The sequence below is a fragment of the Mustela nigripes genome, chromosome 10, assembly GCF_022355385.1.
Source record: "Mustela nigripes isolate SB6536 chromosome 10, MUSNIG.SB6536, whole genome shotgun sequence".
NCBI lineage: Eukaryota > Metazoa > Chordata > Mammalia > Carnivora > Mustelidae > Mustela > Mustela nigripes.
In genome coordinates, this window is record NC_081566.1 from 28,023,978 (window position 1) to 28,037,074 (window position 13,097).

The following is a 13,097-nucleotide window of genomic DNA, read 5'->3' on the forward strand; positions in this document are numbered from 1 at the left end:
TTAATTAAGGTTCAGGTCATTTAACATAAAACTAGTAATTTTAAAGTAAGCAGTTCAGTAGCAATATAGTCACAATGTTGTGCAGCCACCACTGTCTTAATTCCAAAACCCTTTGATCACCCCCAAAGGAAACTCTTTACCCCCTTTCACCTCTCCCCCTCGTCCTTAGCAAGGACCATTCTACTTTCTGTCTCTGTGGAATTAACATAAATTTATATTGAGTCAAGATTAAGAAGCAGTATTATGTATAGTTGAAATTGTAGGAAAAAAACTTCAGGATATGATTGTTAGGAATCAAAAACCACCCCATTCTTTGCATGCTTTTCTTGAGTACAGTAGGCAGACTGCCAGGGACTCTTTATGGAAGAAAAGTTGAAAGTTTTCTTTGCAGTTTTAATTTTGATGATTCCAAAGGAGTTCTACTCAAATTCTCAGACTCATTTGTATTTCCTTATTGGGTTATGAGAATTAACTAAATTATGATGTTCTATACAGATAGGAGCAGCTAAGACGGACTTAGTTTGCGCTCTACAACTTGTTTGCCTTTTGGTTTCTCTCTCTCTTGTTTTTTCCTCCCCCCTCCCTTTTCTTTAGATTATATCGGAAAATGATCGTTAGGTTGAAATTCCTTGATCTTTATGAATCTGACTTTGTAATTATTTTACTCAGCTAATCTTTGAGAATATTCGGAGCTGTAATTTACCTGACACTCTGCTTTTAATCACATGTTGAATAAGTATTAAAAACCTAGGTTTTGGCTCTACCTGACTCCTTCCAAAAACATGACACTGTTACAGAACCAATTGATCTGTAGCTTTTTTTGCTTGGTTTAGTTGATGGATTGAGGGGGAAAATTATTAAGCTTTCTTTTCTGGAATAATGTGTAATGCACTTTGACCTCTGAAATTTTATTTATTTTTAAAGTAATCTCTACACCCAACATGGGGCTCAGACTCAACAATCCCAGGATCAAGAGTCACACACTCTACCCACCAAGCAAGCCAGACAACCCTTTTTAAAAAAAAAATTTTTTTCAGGTCACCTGGGTGGCTCAGTGGATTAGGTGTCTGCTTTCAGTTCGGGTCATCATCCCGGGGTTCTGGGATTGAGTCCCGCATCCAGGTCCTTGCTCATCAGGGAGCCCTCTTCTCCCGCTGCCTGCCTCTCCTCTTGCTTGTTCTCTTTTTCTCTCTCTCTGTCTGTCAAATAAATAGAATATTTAAAAAAAAAAAAAAGTTTTGTGGTTTTTTTTTTCTTTTTAGTAATCTTTACACCCAAGATCAAGAGTTGCCTGTTCTTCCTGACTGACCCAGCCCAGTGCCCCAGACTTCTGTAAATTTAGGATTGCTTAATTTGAAGTTTCAGTTTTGGGCTTTGGAAATACTCTTATCCTTTTGTTAAATTCAAAATGGTACTCCCTCCCCGCCCCAATTAAATTGAAATCTTTAAATTTATGGTGATAGGCGCAAAACAAGTTTCATGTTATTAGTAAAGATTTGTAATGAATTACAGGAGATCTAAGTGAGGCAGAAAATTTTAAATTTTGATATTAATCTCCCTCTCCCCCCCGCTTTTTTTTTTTTTTTTTTAAGATTTTATTATTTGAGAGAGAGAGAGAACACACAAGAAGGGGAGGGTGAGAGGGAGAAGCAGACCCCCGCCGAGCAGAGAGCCTGATGTGGGACTTGATCCCAGGACTCCAGGATCATGACCGGAGCCAAAGGCAGTTGCCCGACCAGGCACCCCTCCCTCTCCCCCTTTTTAAAATGTGGTTTTAAATATTCATATTTTCTTAGTTGTTTCCAAATGTCAAGAGTTCTCCATCAGACATGAAAACACTCTAGAACAAGCCCTCAGCAACCTCCAGATTACTCTTGATATCCTCTGGCCATAATCTTGGGACAAGGGCATATAAAAAGTCACTTCAGTAATAGCCCCTTTTCAAGGGAAAACTTTGTTAAAAGGGCAACTTAAAAAGTGATGAGAAAGAATTACTTACAAATACTTACAATTAAGTACTTTTCTGTAATAGGGGGACTTTTTTCAGAAAAGTATTAACTCTTTATAAATATTTCTGTATTTTTGTATATACCTCATTTATTTTTTATAGTAACATAGGAAAGCTAGTATACTAAAGTAATACATTTAATCATTGGGGTGCCTGGGTGACTCAGTCAGTTAAGCGTCAGACTTGGTTTCGGCTCAGATCATGGCTCAGGTCACAGCTCAGGTCATGATCTCCCAGTCCTGGGATTGAGCCGTAGTGTGGTTCCATACTCCATGTGGGTTTGCTTCACATTCTTTCTCCCTCTCCCTCCCACTTCATCCCTCCCCACCTATATTCGTCCTGTGTGTGCCAGCTGTCTCTCTCTTTCAAATAAATAAATTCTTAAAAAAAAACAAAACAGTACATTTATCGTTAACATCTTTAAGTGAAGTGATGTTTAGAGATCTATACTTAAAAATATGGCTTAGTGGAAGATTTGTGAGTGAAGTAGGATTATTGGATTCTTAGCTTTATTATAGAGCAGTAGTTCATCTCTCCAGGTCCCAGTTTAGAATAAGAAGTATACAAAAACACTTTTGTTACAAGATTAATGAACCAGATCATCTGCACTAAAGCACTGATTTAGGTGCTCTCTTGGTTTGTACATAATTCTAATAAATTTGATTATCTGTTCTCTAATTCCATAGCAGATTATTTTTTTTTTTTTTTAAAGATTTTATTTATTTATTTTACAGAGACAGATCACAAGTAGGCAGAGAGGCAGGCAGAGAGAGAGAAGGAAGCAGGCTCCTGCTGAGCAGAGAGCCCGATGCGGGACTCGATCTCAGGACCCTGAGATCATGACCTGAGCCGAAGGCAGCGGCTTAACCCACTGAGCCACCCAGGCGCCCCTTCCATAGCAGATTAAAAGGTGCAAATTAGCTGTGGGAGTAGAGGCACTATAGGTAAAAAGGGACAGGAAGGGGAGGGGTTTACAGAAAAAAAAAAACCATGTTAGCTTGGGGCCATTTAATACAGGGACAACACCTCAGTAGACTGAGTGTGTCATTTAATTATTATGCTATATAACTTATTCCTTTTTTTTTAACCTATTCCTGGTGATAAATTCATTGTAGGAAAATTCAGTTATGTTTATAATTTTGGAAGTCATAAAAATATGTACAGAGTATATTAGAACACAGGCTTTGGAGTCTGATATCTATGTTCCCATCTTTTATCACTTAAGCTTTATGATTCTTCATCTCTAAAATCAGAAATGATAATACCTTCCTTTATTTTTTTTTAAGATTTTATTTATTTATTTGACAGAGAGTGAGATCACAAGTAGGCAGAGAGGTGGGGCTGGGGGGGGGGGTAAAGTAGGTTCCCTGCTGAGCAGAGAGCCTGATGTGGGGCTCAATCCCAGGACCATGAGACCATGACCTGAGCCAAAGGCAGAGGCTTAACCCACTGAGCCACCCAGGCGCCCTAGATATACTTTCCTTTTAAAGATTTGTTTTGGGGGTGCCCGGGTGGCCAGTTAGTTAAGCAACTCAATCTTGATTTTAGCTCAGGTCATGAGACCTGAGTCCTCCCCCCCAGGCTCCTCCCTCTGCTCCTCCCTGATGCTAGCACACACATCTGCATGGACATGTGCGTGCATGCTCTCTCTCTCTCTCGAATGAATGAATGAATAAATGAAATCTTAAAGATTTATTTTGAAGTTTCAAATGAGATAACATACATCTTCAGTATAGTACCTGATACATAGTACTCAGTCAATAAATAATTTTCCTCCGTAAATTCTGTTTAACAAAAATCATTTTAGAAAGATATTCATCTAGACTATTTGAAATTGTTTTGCTACTGAAGCTGCGTATAAAGTTTGTGTAGTTTAGGATTAAATGTATGTATATTTTTTTTTCCTAAGATTTTATTTTTAAGTAAACTCTACACCCAGTGTGGGGCTTGAGCTTACAACTCTGAGATTAAGAGTCATATGCTATATGCTATACAGTGAGCTAGCCAGATGTCCCTGTATGTGTACTTTTGAAAGTAGTGGTCAGAAATGAGATACCAGGGTTGCCTGGGTGGCTCAGTGAGTTAAAGCCTCTGCCTTCGGTTCAGGTCATGATCCCGGAGTCCTGGGATCGAGCCCTACACCGGGCTCTCTGCTCCCCTGCTCCCCTGCCCCCCCTCCCCTGCCTGCCTCTCTGCCTACTTGTGATCTCTGTCAAATAAATAATAAAATCTTAAAAAAAAAAAAAAAAAGCAAAGAAAGAAATGAGATACCATTCTCGTTTTCTTCCCATGTCAGTCTTTCATTGATATGGATCTGTGCTATTCCTTACTAGCCATTAGCTACAAATGGCTACTTAAATATAAAATTTGTAATAGACTTAATTTTTTTAGAGCAGTTTTAGGTTTATAGAAAATGTCCTGAAGGTAAAGATTTTCCGTATACACCTTCCCCTTACGGTTACTTCTGTTAACATCTTGTACTAGTGTGCATTTGTTATAATTGATGATCCAATGTTGATAAATTGTTATTAACTAAGTTCCATAGTTTATATGAGGATTCACATTTTGTGCTGTGTAGTTTCCTGAGTGAGATTGTCTTCTTTCACTTAGCAATGTAACGTTTAAGGTTCTTCTATGTCTTTTTGTGGGGCTTGATAGCTATTTTTTTTTTTTTTTTTAAGATTTTATTTATTTGTCTGAGAGAAAGAGCTTACACAAGCAGGGGTAGCAGCAGGCAGAGGGAGAAGCAGGCTCACTATGAGCAAGGAGCCTGATGCAGGACTTATGATCCCAGGACCTGACCTGAGTGGAAGACAGATCCTTAACTGACTGAGCCACCCAGGTGTCCCTAGCTCATTTCGTTTTACTACTAAGTAATATTTCATTTTGTGCATAAACTTGTTTTAATTAATTAAAATAAAATAAAATTTAAAATTTAGTTCCTCAGTTGCACCAGGCCACATTTCAGTGATTCAGTAATCACATGTGGCTAGTGGCTACCATACTGGAAACTGAAGACAAAGAACATCTCAGGAAGTTTCATTGAAAAGTGCTGATGTAAACTATCCTCCGAAGGTCCAGTTTCCTGTTTATGTTCACTCTCAGAGAAAACTTACTTCTTTCCATGATCTCAGTTTGTCCTCAAGCCTACATTTTCTGTGCTTTGTTGCTTGTGTCACCAGCAGCCCTGAACTTTACATAATAAACTTTACCCCCTGAATGAAACAGTCTTACCAAATAAATATTGTCCATTAATGGTTTCCATGATTTCTTATTAGAGTATCATCTTTTACTCCATTTTTTGGTGTTCCTAAAATCTAGAGTCACCTTTTCTTGTTTTTTTCTAAACCTTTCAAATTTATTTATCAAGGATATACAGGTCTCAGAGCTAATAAATGGCAGTATTGAGATTAGAATTTAGATCTCCTTAACCTAGTTCTCTCTTGGGCTCCGCACTAATTGGGGTTGCCTTTACAGTTGTGTTTGAAGTTACAATCACTTTTGAAAGAGGTCATTGGGAACCATTTAATTATATACTATCTAATTTTAAATAGTATATTTATAGTCAACTATAGATTTAATAGTTAAATTATTCTTATTCTTTAAATAATTAGAATCTTAAAGAAGAAAATTATCCCATTTAGCTGATTTCTTCTTATAATTCAGTTATGATGGGAAAATAATTTTGAGTATGAGTCATTTTCAATAATGAAAATTAATTTCCACAACTAATTCTGAATTGGCTAGTAAGGGTGAATAGAATTTAACTGAACATTATTGGCATCCAGAATTCCGTGTTGGCACTTGGCTTTACACTTGGGTTCTATTCATACTACATTTTAATCTGTAAAATCCAAATTGGTTATCACATGAACTTGTATCTTCCTTAACTCACCTCTGTGAAGTTTCCAGAGCTTGAGAAATGGAGAACCTTATGTCATTCTCTTTTGCCCCCCCCCTTTTTTTTAAAGATTTTATTTATTTGACAAACAGAGATCACAAGGAGGCAGAGAGGCGGGTGGGGAGGTGGGGGTGGGAAGCAGACTCCATCCCAGGACCCTGAGATCATGATCTGAGCCAAAGGCAGAGGCTTTAACCCACTGAGCCACCCAGACACCCCCCCCCTTTTTTTTTTAATAAATAAGCTATAGCTCTGCTTTTGCTGAAAGTAGCTATATTGTGTTTGGTCTTGATTTGACCTTCCCTGTATCAGTATACAGTCATGCTTGCTCAAAAGGCCATTTTTGTGGAGATGTTCTGTTAAAGAGTCTTCCATATTTAAGTGCTGTACTTAAAAAAAAAAAAAAAAAAAAAACCTTGGGTTTTAGCCTTCCTTTTGAAATGCTTTCCCTATAATTACTCTTTTAAAAGCCATGTTTTATGTGTCAAATTTTACATTAATTACCCCATTGAAAGAAGTTTTTGAACTGTTTTGATTAAACAGTTTTTGCTTGAATTTAGCTTTTCTTTAACTTTATCAGAGGCTTAAAAAATAAATGTAAGGTTCTCTATATATTTAGAAAATTTGAGTTATAGATTCTGTGGATTTACTCATTATCTGAGTCAATTTTTTCAGAAATGTGATTTTATTATGATAGGGCTGTAGGTATGCAGTTGATGAAAACCTGTTCATAAGAGCCCAGAAGGCCGATTTATTTTCTTTCTACTGCTATAAAAAAAAAAAAAAAAAAGATGGTTTTGTGAAATTAAAAAAAAAAAATCCTTAGGATAGATAGATCTCTAAATGCACTTAAGAGTAACTTAGAATATCACAAAGGCCAGAATAGATAATACTCTTATGAAAACATCATTGAATATTGAAGTAGTAGCACCTAGTTTCCTGATGATTGACATGCATTAGTTAATTCATTGTACTCTGTGTCAAGATAAAACTCAACAACTTCTTAGGTGCATAATGGCAAAATGGTTGGGGGGGAGGGTGGAGGGAAAGGAAGTAGGGAGTAAAACCTGTCAATAGGTTCTCCATATTTGGGAAAGATTTCGGGTTCAGTTGATTTTTTTAAAATTCTTTTTTCTTTTTAAAAGACTTTTTTTTTTTTTTTTTTTGGAAGATTTTATTTATTTATTTGACAGAGATCACAAGTAGGCAGAGAGGAAGAAGCAGGCTTCCTGCTGAGCAGAGAGCCTGATGCGGGGCTTGATCCCAGGACACTGGGATCATGACCTGAGCTGAAGGCAGAGGCTTAACCCACTAAGCCACCCAGGTGCCCCTTTTTGAAAGACTTTTTAGAGCAATTTTAGATTGACAGCAAAATTGAGAAGGTACTGCAATTTCTCATATACTCCCTGCTCCCACACATGCACAGTCTCCTCCAAAAAAAAAAAAAAAAAAAAAAAAAAAGATTGATGCATCTACATTGACTTTTTTTTTTTAAGATTTTATTTATTTATTTGGCAGACAGATCACAAGTAGTCAGAGAGGCAGGCAGAGAGAGAGGAGGAAGCAGGCTCCCCGCTGAGCAGAGAGCCCGAGGCTTTAACCCCCTGAGCCACCCAGGCGCCCCTCTACATTGACATTTGAAGTCCATAGTTTACATAGGGTTCATTCTTGGTGTGGTATATTTAATGGGTTTGGACAAATGTATAATGACAAGTGTTCACAGTTACAGTATCATACAGAGTATTTGCATTACCCAGAAAAGCCTATTCATCTCCTCATTCCAACTCCTAGCAGCAAGTGATCTTTTTATTGTTTCCCTAGTTTTGCCTTTTCCATTGTGTCCTGTAGTTGGAATCATGCAGTAAGTAACCTTTTCAGGTGTCTTCTTTCTTTTAGCAATGCATTTAAGTTTTGTCCTTTTTTTTTTTTTCATAGCTTAATGCTGAATAATATTCCACTGTCTGGATATATCACAGTTTATCTATACTGAAAGACATCTTGGTTGCTTGCTTCCAAGTTTTGGAGGTTATGAATAAAGCTGTTCTAAACATCCGTTTACAGGTTTTTGTATAGTCCTAAGTGTTCAACTCCTCTGGGTAAATAGCAAGGAAAGTGACTGCTTGATAGTATTGTGAGAGTATGTGTAGTTCTAAGAAACCATCAGACTGTTTTCAAAAGTAGATGTCCCATTTTGTATTCCTACCAACAGTGAATGAGAGGTCCTTTTGTTCCACATCTTTGCCACCATTGGATGTTATATATGTTCTGGATTTTGGCCATTCTGATGAGTGTATAGTAGTAGTATCATGTTGTTTTAATTTGCATTTTCCTGATGATTTATGATGTGGAGTATCTTTTTATGTGTTTATTTGGAATATAATTTTTAAAAATTTTAAGTAGCTCTCTGCCTTGCGTGGAGCCTAATGTAGGGCTTGAATTCACAACCCCGGGATCAAGACCTGACCTGAGATCAAGAATCAGACACTTAGCTTTGCGCAGTGGCAGTATCGTAGCCAATGAGGTTTATCCGAGGCGCGATTATTGCTAATTGAATAAAAAATATTAAAAAAAAAAAAAAAGAATCAGACACTTAACCATTCAGCCCCCAGATGCTCTGGAATAAGATATTATATAATTGGAACCATACAATATGTAGTCTTTTCAGATTAGCTTTTTTTTTTTCTTTTGAACATTTTATTTGTCAGAGAGAGAGAGTGCATGTACACAAGCAGAGGGAGAAGCAGGTTCCCCTGTAAGCAAGGAGACTGATGCCAGGCTCAATCCCAGAACCCTAGGGTCATGACCTGAACTGAAAGTAGAGGCTCAACCGACTGAGACACCCAGGCGCCTCTCACATTATTAGCCTCTTTATTCTTACATTTTTAATCTGCCACTTCACCTTTAGTTTTCCTGGGTTATAGATATTTTTAAGGATGTGCTTAATTTTGGAAACATACTTTCTTCTAAATATTAAGTACCAGTATTAAAAAGTTTGACTCTTTGTGTGGTGATACATCCTGCTGTCCTAAGTCCTAATGCCATTCGGCTTTATCTTTTATGTGAATTGTCCCAGCACTATCTTTAGGAATATGAAACTTGTTACAATCAGGCACAATAGTGATTTTTTTCAGTCCTTCAACAATTACTGAGCAAATATTACACGCCATGCAGCTCACAACAGTATGGACTTTCTCATATAGAAAGAACATAGAATATATTGGAAACACAAGAGGAGTACCTAATACAGGCTGGGCTAAAAAAGGCTTCTTGAAAGAGCTTCCTGACCTAAGTGGGCCCTAAAGGATGAGTAGAGGTTTAAATTTCTAGATTTAGGGGAATACTTGAACTAAACAAAACCTAAAGTGAAAAAGAATATATTGTGTGCAAGGAAACCTTAATACTTTGGTAGAGAATAAAATATGAAGCAGCTAGTGATGAAAAGTAAGATTGGAGAGGTAAGTGGGGGCCACATCCTAAGATCTTTATGGCATGTTCAGGTACTTGGGATTGATCCTCTTCAGGCATCATTGAAGAAATTGTTGATGTTTTTTTAATTGAGGTATAATATGTATGCAGGAAAGAGTAATAAAATCTTGGGGTGCCTGTGTGGTTCAGACTGTTAAGTGTCTTCCTTCAGCTCAGGTCATGATCTCAGGGTCCTCGGGTCCAGCCTGGGTTTGGGCTCTCTGCTCAGCAGCGAGTCGGCTTCTCCCTCTCACTATCTCTCTGTGAGCTCTCGCCCGCGCGCACGCTCTCTCTCTCAAGTAAATAAATAAAATCTTGGGGGAAAAAAACAGTAAAAACATCTTAGGGGCCCATCTTGATGACTTTTTACATACATACACTTGTGATATACCAGAACACTACCTAAATTAAGATCCCTACCATTTCTAGCACCTAAGAATTCTTTCTTCTGTTTCCCAGGTAATACCCTCCCCACTGCCACCCACCTTTACCAACAGGTATTCTAACTTTTAGCACCATAGACATTTTGTTTCTTTTTAAATGAAGTCGTAAAAAGTATTCTTTTTCCTCTATAAATTAAATCCTTCAGTAGGTGCTATTTTTTTTTTTTTAAGATTTTATTCATTTATTTGAGAGAGAGCGTAAGCGAGAGAGCAGGAGACGGAGAAGCAGACTCCCCACTGAGCAGGGAACCTGACATGGGGCTCGATCCCAGGACCCTGAGATCATGACCTGAGCTGAAGGCAGCCGTTTAACCCACTGAGCCACCCAGGTGCCCCAGTAGGTGCTATTTTTTATCTGGCTTTGTTCATTATGATTTCTGTGAAATTCAGCTATATTATATGTAACAGATCAATATTTCTTTTTTGTTTTTTTTTTAAAGATTTTATTTATTTATTTGACAGAGAGAGATCACAAGTAGGCAGAGAGGCAGGCAGAGAGAGAGAGAGGAGGAAGCAGGCTCCCTGCTGAGCAGAGAGCCGGATGTGGGACTCGATCCCAGGACCCTGAGATCATGACCTGAGCCGAAGGCAGCGGCTTAATCCACTGAGCCACCCAGGCGCCCAATATTTCTTTTATTATTGCTGTATTGTATTCCATTGTGTGACTTTGTCACAGTTTATCCATTCTACTGTAGCTGGAGATTTGGGTTGTTTCTAGTTTGTTTCGAGTTTTTTAGGAATAAAGCCACTATGAACTTTCTTGTATATATCTTTTGATGGACATAATTAGTCATCTCTCTCATATAAATACCCAGGAGTAGAATTTTTGGGGTCATTTGTAGACATTTGTTTGGCCTAAGTAGATACTGCCACTTTTCCAAAGTGAAATGTGCCAACTTACACTGCCATCAGCATTGTATGAGAATTTCACAGCTCATATCCTCTTTGGTATTGTTGTTTTAAAATTTTAGCCTGGGGCACCTCGGTGCCACAGCGGTTTGGGGGTCTAACTCTTGGTTTCAGCTCAGGCTGTGATCTCAGGATCATGAGATCAAGTCCCACGGCAGCTCGGTGCTCAGCATGGAGATGGTTTGAGAAGCACCTTACATTCATGCTCACTCTCTCTAAAAAAGAAATCTTAAAAAAAAATTTAGCCCTTCTAATATATATGGAGTTGTATCTCATTGTCATTTTAATTTAAATTCCCCACCTGTGTAATGCTATTCTTTTTTTCTTTTTTTTAAGTATTTGTTTTTTTGAGAGAGAGCACGTGAGCACCCACAAGCATGGGGAGGGGCTGGGGGAGAGGTAGAAGGGGGCTCCCCACTAAGCAGGGAGCCTAATGGGGGGCTCCTTCCCAGGATCCCGGATCATGACATGAGCCAAAGGCGGACACTTAACTGACTGAGCCACCCAGGTGCCGTGTGTCATGTTATTCTATAACTTCAGCTGGCATATGGTATGCCTGTTGGCCATTTGGATATCCTTTTTGTGAAATGTTTGTTGAAGTCTGTTGTCTATTTTTTTTATTGAGTTTTCATGGAAGAAAAACATAGGTGAATAACCAGCAGCTGTGAGGAGAGTAGAGGAAGGCAGGAGCAAAGCTGGAAGCAGAGATCAGTTAAAAGGTTACTGTGTCATCCGGGTTAGAAGGCTATATATGCTCTGTGAGAGCAGGGTTGTTCTTTCTTTCAGGGCTGTAAGTTCAGATCCTAGGCCACTGGCACATAGTAGGATTTCAGTATTTTTTAAGTGAATGAATATGGGTCCTCAGGAAAGTAGAGAAGGAAAGGAATATATAGATGCAATGATAACATTTTTTTAATAAGAGTAGAAAACGATGGAATCTAGGATGATTGTCAGATTGCCAGATTTGTACATCAAGTGTCAAATTGGATAGTAGTGTCACCAAAGCAGCAAAGACTACAGAAAGAATTGCCATTTTAAAAATCAGGATACATTTAGTTACCATGTGACCTTGAGCATATTACCTAATCTAATACATTCTTCAGTTTCCTCAACTCTGAAATTAAGCTTTACATTGTGATTTCTAATAGACTACGTGAGATAATGCATGTAGAACACTTAGAGTAGTGCCTGGCACATAGAATGTACTCAGGGTTAGATAGAGGAACAAACAAAAATCTCTATCCTGTAGAGCTTACATTTTGGCAGTGGTGGGTATGCACTGTAAGAAAAAAGTAAAGGGGCATATCGGATAGTGAGAAGTATTACAAGAAAAATTAATCAGGAACAAGATGGGAAGCAGCAGTTTGTGTATGGTGGTAGTGGGATTGGGGTTGAGAGATCAGGTTTAAATAAGTTAATCAAGTAAGGCCCTTCATTAGGGAATTCATAGATTAATGCTTAAAGAGAAATGAGGGAAAGGTTAATGATTGGGGGAATAGTGGGCAAACTGATCATAATTCTTTTTTTTTTTTTTTAATCTTAAAGATTTTATTTATTTATTTGACAGAGAGAAATCACAAGTAGGCAGAGAGGCAGGCAGAGAGAGAGAGGAGGAAGCAGGCTCCCTGCTGAGCAGAGAGCCCGATGCGGGACTCGATCCCAGGACCCTGAGATCATGACCTGAGCCGAAGGCAGCGGCTTAACCACTGAGCCACCCAGGCGCCCCTGATCATAATTCTTTAGGAAAGCAGAGCTCCCTCTTTTTACCAAAAAGTGTAATTTAGTAGTAGTGATTACTGTTTATTGTGCAGCCCACATCAGTGAGACTTTCAGAAACCTTTTATCCCTTGCTGTCCGCAGCACATATAAATGTACTACACAAACCTGAGCATGAATTTAATCCCCAGAAGGTCATCATTATGTGTTTTGAAAGAAGTGTTTTGTGTTTAATTCTGATATAGTAGCAACAAACCAGTAGATTCTCTGAAAGTAGCTACTACTTGGAGATCAGCAAAATATCTTCCTTTACACTTTACCTGTTCCAAATCACAATTTACCTATTCCAAATCCCCTTATATATATATAAATATATTGTAGCTATAATCCCCTGTGTTTGGAGTCATGTAACAGTTTGTCCATTTTTTTTTTAATTCCTCAAAATGAAATTTTTTGCCCAGGATAACAGTCTAGAAATAATCCACACCTCTTATTTTGTTGCATTATTTTTCAAGCATGTGCAACTGAAAATCACTCAACTTTTGTTTTCTGGAAATAGTTTAAATCCTTTCAGGCATAGTCCATAAAAATAAAGTAATGACAAGGCCCTTAAGCCTCAGCTCTTGGGTTATGTGGACAGTACATCTTATTAATA

The 13,097-nt window shown here is 38.1% G+C and overlaps 1 protein-coding gene and 1 pseudogene across 3 annotated transcripts in view; both read left to right on the top strand.

Annotated features, from left to right (window-relative positions):
* The window catches only part of RC3H1 (ring finger and CCCH-type domains 1), a 77,604-nt gene that overhangs the window by 6,325 nt on the left and 58,182 nt on the right, over window positions 1-13,097 (top strand). The window lies entirely within an intron of this gene.
* On the top strand, window positions 8,397-8,562 carry LOC132026365 (U4 spliceosomal RNA; annotated as a pseudogene).